The 7,316-nt window shown below is 36.9% G+C and overlaps 1 long non-coding RNA gene across 1 annotated transcript; it reads left to right on the forward strand.

Annotated features, from left to right (window-relative positions):
* The first annotated feature begins 4,498 nt into the window (after nucleotides 1-4,498).
* On the forward strand, nucleotides 4,499-6,957 carry LOC121204624 (uncharacterized). Its single transcript, XR_005899803.1, has 2 exons — nucleotides 4,499-5,072; nucleotides 5,178-6,957. It is a non-coding gene; the product is annotated as an uncharacterized lncRNA (long non-coding RNA).
* The last annotated feature ends 359 nt before the right edge of the window (nucleotides 6,958-7,316 follow it).

Below are 7,316 nucleotides of genomic sequence, written 5' to 3' on the forward strand. Positions count from 1 at the left end.
TCATTAATCTTTAATTACATAATTTATTCAGCTTCTAACTCATCTCCCACAATTTATGGTGAATTTCCAAAATCACGTTATTGCTGCTGTCCCAAGCAGATTTATTACCAATTCACTCTTTCACACATACCTTGCATGCATGTTATTTAAACATGCATATCACAAATCAATCATCACATACCTATAACTTCACTTAAGCATAATCTTCCTTTCATCATTTTAAAGCACAACATTACTCAATATTATCCAAGTTCACATTCGGCCATAATACACACAACATGTTAGCCGATTTTCCCCCTTAGCATCTAAGGCACATGCATGCTCATTTGCTTGGCTCAACTTCATCTATTCTCCATTTTTTATCAAAAGAACATGAAACAACAACCATTTCTCTTATTTCCATTCATGACCGAATGCTCACAACACAACCAAAAATCAAAAATATGCTTCATGGGTTAAGGTAGAAACAAGAAAAACCCATGAACATCAAAATAGAAGCAAAGCACCATGAACTCACCTTGGATTTTCTTCCCCAAGTGACTGAACATTCAAGAGCTCTTTTCCTCTCCTTTCTCTTCTATTTTCGGCTACCATGAACAAGGATGGACAAACTTTTCCCTTCCATCATTTTGTTATTTTTAGTCTTTATTTTATGACATAAAATGACACATATCAATTAGTACCATAACTTCATGTCTTAAATTATTATTATCTAATGCACATATTGCTTCCCACCAACATCATGGCCGGCTACTACACATAAAATGGGGAGTTTGACATGCAAATCCTCCCATTTTACACTACAATTTATTTGCCCACTACAATTTGGCCTATAGCATTTTCAGAAATTTTCACATAGGTCCTATTTCATAATTTTACTCTCAAATGACAAAATCAAAGCATGAAATTTTCACACATGCACTTTCACATATAATAAACACAGAGTATAACATTTAATTATTTTTGTGACTCGGTTTTGTGATCCCGAAACCATTTTCCGACTAGGGCTAAATTAGGGCTGTCACAATTCTAGTCGCGCTAGTTGCGTTGTTGTGAGGGCTATGTGGCTATTTTACTAAACTGACTCAAAAAAATTGATATTTACAAAAATGACCTAGGTTAAAAAAACAATCACTAAAATGACCTGAAATGAACAGTAGAATGGAGTTTTGGCCTTCTAATGGTCGGCACCACCTCGTATTTTGGCCCAATGATTGCCTGACGATTGTGTTAGGCTTTAGAAAATTGATTTTTTTTTGGTTTTGGCCTTCCAATGACCGGCACTAGGGTATTTTTTTTTAAATCATATCATACTGATATAAAAAATATGAGTATTTAAAAATAAAATTAGTGCTGGCCTGTCAATGGCCGGCATCAATACGAAAAAAATCAATTTTTTTTGTGCTGGCCTGTCAATAGCCGGCTATTGACAAGCCAACACAAAAAAATTTGAATTTTTTTAAAGCCTGACACAATCATTCGGCAATCATGGGGCCAAAATATGATGTGGTGCCGGCCATTAGAATGTCAAAACCCCATTCTACTGTTCATTTCAGGTCATTTTGGTGATTGTTTTTTAATCTAAAATCATTTTCATAAATATCAATTTTTTGGGTCAGTTTGGTAAAATAGCTGGGCTATGTCCTCATCATGTAATTCACAAAAAAAAAATTGTAGCCATATTGGAAATTTTTAATGATGGGTTTTGGATGTGAATTGGTTTTTGAATTTTCAATTGGGTACAACTAGCCCTGATTATGGTAATGTCAGGACAGGTCAATCTAAAATTTTAGACTTGTTTTTTAGGTTTGGACTCAACTCGAAAAATAGATCTAAAATTATTTTAAAATCCGAATTTAGCTCATTTATATTAAAATTTTTTATATTAAATGTTTTTATGTTATAGACACATTTTCAATTATTTTAATTTATGGATATTAAGTTTATTTTCTGCAGAAATAAAGTTTATTTAGTTTATTCATGCTCTAATTTTGGTAAGATTTGATTTCACTAGGGTTTAAGGAGGATCAGTTAGAAATAAACATGTTAAGATCATATTGCATGTAATTTCTATGCTACACATCTGTAGTTGATTTATATAATTTGGTTGTGTTAATATACGTGATTAGGAATGGATTTAGTTACGATATATGTAACAAAGTCACATTGGTTCTATGTTAACATAATTAATGGATGAAATTGTTAGGAATAACTTTTGGATATGATATAAAGTTTTAAGCTTATAAAGTTATATAATGACATGTAATTATAGAGTAATTAATATATATATATATGTGGCCCAAGTGGAAGATTGTTGGAAAAATATGGACATCACATATATAATAAATGTAATTCCATGTCATTATGTACTATCATCATAGGTTAACCTAAATTAAGAGTGATCTAATTTGGTTAAAGCTTATTGGGCTTTAGTTATTAAATAAAGTATGGGCTAAATATATGTAGATACTCTAGTAACTAATTTCTAATAATGGTGGACTGATTAAAAATTAGGTTAATGTGCAAAAGTTATATATGTTATGTCTCCAAATTATATAGGCCTTATGATCTACCGATGTCGAGTGGAAGGGTTGTCGCTCAACGGATAAAAGCTACTCTAGGGATATCAAGCTAATCTTCCCCAAGAGCTCACATGGTGGAGAAGGTTGGCACTTCGATGTCGGCTCTTCGCCACCTAGGGCTGTAGTATGTTCCAAGGGTTGGGTTGTTCGCCCATTAAAGTAGTACGTGAGCTAGGATCAAAACATCGTGAGACAGTTCGGTCTATAACTGGTGTGGGCGTTAGAGTATTGAGAGGACCTTTCCTTAGTATGAGAGGATCGAGAAGGACGCACCACTAGTCTACCAGTTATCGTGCCCACGGTAAACGCTAGGTAGCCAAGTGCAGAGTAACTTTTCTAATATCACATATTTAGAAAAGAGAGTCACATCCTCTGAATTTATTGTGTGCTAATTTGAAATATCAAAACCCTATGATCCATAAATTTTAAGAAATCGATGAATTCAATTACACTTCTGCATCTAATTTTATTTTTAATGATTTAATATGATATAATTATAGTTTATAATTTATTAAATTTTATATAAGATATTATTTTACGGTTCTAACATATTATTTATCATTGAGGATTTTTGGTCATCTAATTTCATGCAGCAGTTTGAGGATGGATTCAGGGAGGCTTTTTATCTGGGTTCCACTGTCGTTTGGTGTCCAAGGGTTGGTTGGGGCTTTATTTTTGCGTTCTGCTTTGATTTATTGCTACTTTAGTGTTTGCTTTATTGCTGCTTTCTGTAATGATGTAACAGGTTTTGCCCTTTTGGTTTTTGTTCTCTTGGTTTAATGGAAGCCAGTTGCTTCAAAAGAAAAAAGAAAAAATTATACAAAATCTAAATAATAATAACAAAATGATAACAAATTAACAATATAGTACAATAAATAATGACAAAATAACAGCCAATAATGTAAAATAGCAACAGTAAAATAATACCAATTTTTTTAAAAACTAATAATAGTGAAAATATAGCAAACAACAGTAAAATTTCATGCAATCCTAAAATTCTAAGAGTATCATATTCAGAAACTGAAAACAGAGCCACCATTTTCAAAACCAGTTGCCTTAATCATTATCCAAAACCCAAACCAAAACCTTCAAAGTTCATGGCAGTAACATATGGTCCAACTTTTCTTTAATCTTATCAGTCATGTTGTTCTTCCAATCCCCAACAATGCCACGCCTAAAATAAAACTTGTTCTAAAATCCTAACCGAGGGTCGACTCCATGTTGGTTTACCTCCATTTTTTTAAGCCTTTCCAGGCTGCATCTCCACAACACTTTGTCTACCTCTTCTTCCTTCTCAAAAGGCCTTCCAAGGAAACAAGCCAACCTCCTCAATTGCGTCTTTGGGTCCTCCATCATGTCTTCATATCTCAAGAAAAGTATCTTCTCAGGTCTCTTTATGCTCTCTTTTCAATAACTTAAAACATGATCATGGAATGGCCCAAAGGCATGAACCCCTTGTAAAAGCTCTCGAATGATTCATTCATCGACCACGGATCTTTTCCCTTAGCAGCAATCAAAGAGTTCAAAAAGTGCCACAATGACACAAACGTGTCCTTAGGTTATCGGGTAATATACACAATCTTGCAAGCTGAGTTTTTAACAGATTGGGGTAGCATAGGATAAGGGACATGGGTTTGAAACAATCTTGGAGAAGGCATATATGAGAGATCAGGATTGGGATTTTCCTTGAAAATCTGAACTTCCAGAGATAGCTTCAGCTTATTAGGACTATGTTTGAGCAAAGGGTCATCGCTATCATCATTTGTTCGACTAATGGGATTCATTATTGTTAGGATGATAGCTTTGAGCCATGTGGTGCATGACTTCATAGAAGAAGTCAAAATTACATCAGAGTCGTCTGCTTAGAAGTTTGACCTGGCAGCCATTGCAGCAATAAGGTGAGAACTGGTATACCAGAAGCTTTCCCAGTTGGAAAGATCAGTACGACACCATTTTTCTTTCGGGAGCTTATTTAGCAAACTAGAAAATGAAAATGGAAAGCTAGAGTACTCCATGTTATAGTATCTAATACACGTGATTAATGTGTAATTAGCTAAGTGGTTAGGTAGTTACAAAAGCTGGTATTTTGTTACTAGCAGTTTAGGATTCCTTTTCTTCTCTATATAAGCATGTATTTTGAACAGATTAAAATGAGTTAGAATCGTTACCTTGAGAGTATTACTTTATCTCTTTTATAACTTAAATCATTGTTCATCTAGTATTCTATCATAGTATCAGTCGCTCGGTGATTTTCGGGCATGGCTACCACGCACTCTGCTGATTCCGATTTTGTTGAGCCTCATGGCTCGGTATTTCTTGGTGATCGTTTGGTCACCTCCTTTCCTCGACATGAGGTTGTTAAACTGGATGAAGGTTCGTTCGTGCAATGGTAGTAGCAGGTCTGGCTTATTCTCCGTGGCTACCGTCTGTTTGGATTTCTTGATGGCTCATTGAAGGTTTCGGCGCGTTTTATTCAATCCTCCGATGGAGGTCTTGTTGTTAATCCAGCTATTTCGATCTTTGATCAGCAAGATAGTTTACTTACCTCTTGGCTGTTATCTACGATCATCTCTTCATTCTTGTCCTCTTTCACAGATGTTCGCACTGCTCATGACGTCTGGATCGTGGTGAACAACTTGTTTGTGGCCGATTCGAGCACGAAACAGTCTCAGTTGCGTCATGAGCTTCACTCCATTCGAAAAGGTAGCCTCTTTATTCGAGCCTACGTAAATAAAATTACCAGTCTGTGTGCTCTGCTTGCAGCTTCTGGAACTCAAATCTCAGAGGCCGAACGGACGGTGGTTCTTCTTGCTGGTCTCTCTTCGAATTTTAATGCTATTGTTTCGTCCGCGTCTCTCTTCTCAAGACCATTACTGTTTCAACGCATCGTTGATGTTTTGCTTGAGTACGAAGCTCGACACGGTCGGACTGCACAAGAAGTGTTGATCGCTGCCAATATGGTGGAGGGGCCGCAACTTCAGTCGACGGATGGCCCATTTTGGGAGGAGGGCGTTCATCTGGTCGTGGTCGCAGTCATTCTTTCCATCCACGAATCCAGTGTCAGATTTGCAGCCGATATGGCCATCTTGCGCAGAGGTGCTACTACAGGTACGATCGTGACGATCAATCGCCGACTGATGCTCCGTTGGTTCGACAAGGTGGTTTTGCGTCTGGCTTGTTTAGGAGGGATGATGACCGAATAAGAGAGAATGGCTTTGGTCAAAATTTAGGGAATTATGGTCAAAATTGGAGGCCCTCTGTTTGGTAAAATTATGGAATGATAAATAGTGTCCCACGTGGGCCACATGCTGGGACTAAGAATAATGGATCCAATCCATTTGTTAAACATGAAAATGGGCAGCGTATTCATGATGACCCAAATCCATATGATAATGGGCGCGACTTTAGTGATATGGGCTATAAATTTTGTAATGACTCCTTGGGCAATGCGTATGGTAAGATGGTTACTACGCCACGTAGGCCTAGTGGGTCGATTCGATCCCGTACACTTGATGGTCAATTTGTGCCTGAGCCCTCTACTAATTGTGTTGATGTTGATAGATCTTGGCAGACTGTTCATGAGGCCATGTGGCGAACAAAACCACGTGCTCGTGTGTTTAGTGTTGCCACGTCTCCTTATGACTCGTCCCAGTTTGTTGGGCTTCCCCTCCGACTTCCTAAGTTGCACGCATCGAATTATTTTGATGCTTCCGCATATGACTCAAATTTTAATTCTACTGACTCCTATGTTCCGTTACCGGTAGGAAGCACGTCCTGGTGTCCAGACTCGGGGGTTACTCATCATGTCTAAAAGAATGCTTCAGATTTACATGGCTCCACTCCTTATACAGGTACTTCTTCTCTCTTAATGGGTAATGGGGTCTCTACCACAATATCATCCACTAGGAGTATAGAATTTCCTAAAAAGATGAAATTGCTCCATCTCTCGAATGTGCTATGTGTGTCGAGTATTCGAAAAAATTTATTATCTATGTCTAAGTTTGCTTCTGACAACAATGTGTTTTTTGAGTTTCACCCTTCGTATTATGTGATTAAGGACATCCAGACACAGAGAATCTTAATAGGGGGCCAAGTTATTAATGGGCTCTATCAGTTCTCAGCAGGTTCGAGTGTTTTGTCTCTATCTGTTAATAATACGGTTGTTCAATGTTCTTCTATAGCTGATGATGTTTTTGGTTTGTGGCATAAAAGGCTGGGACATCCTGCTTCTAATACTGTAGAAGCTGTTCTAGACAAATGTCGTATTACTGTAAATAAAAGTCATCTTGATAATATTTGTGTTGTCTGTCAAAAAGGAAAATCTCATAAGTTGCCTTTTTCTCGTTCTAATAGTGAGTATGTTGATTTGTTTGAATTGGTTGTTTCTGATTTGTGGGGCCCAGATACTGTTCCTTGTAAAGGAAATTTGTATTATGTTTCTTTCATTGACATGAGTAGTCGATTTACCTAGGTATATCTAATAAGTCGTAAATCTCAAGCAGTGGAGTGTTTTGGTTAATTTCAAAAAATGGTTCTCACTCAGTTCGGGAAGTGTATTAAGAAATTTCAAAGTGATTGGGGTGGTGAGTTTTGGGCTTTCTCGTTTGTTCTTGCTAGTCAGGGGATACTTCATCGAGTTTCCTGCCCTCACACTTCTGAACAAAATAGTGTAGCTGAACATAAGCACAGATATATTGTGGAGACTGGTCTTACTCTTTTGGCTCAGGCTAATTT

This window comes from Gossypium hirsutum, chromosome A01, assembly GCF_007990345.1.
Source record: "Gossypium hirsutum isolate 1008001.06 chromosome A01, Gossypium_hirsutum_v2.1, whole genome shotgun sequence".
In the NCBI taxonomy this organism is placed as follows: Eukaryota; Viridiplantae; Streptophyta; class Magnoliopsida; order Malvales; family Malvaceae; genus Gossypium; species Gossypium hirsutum.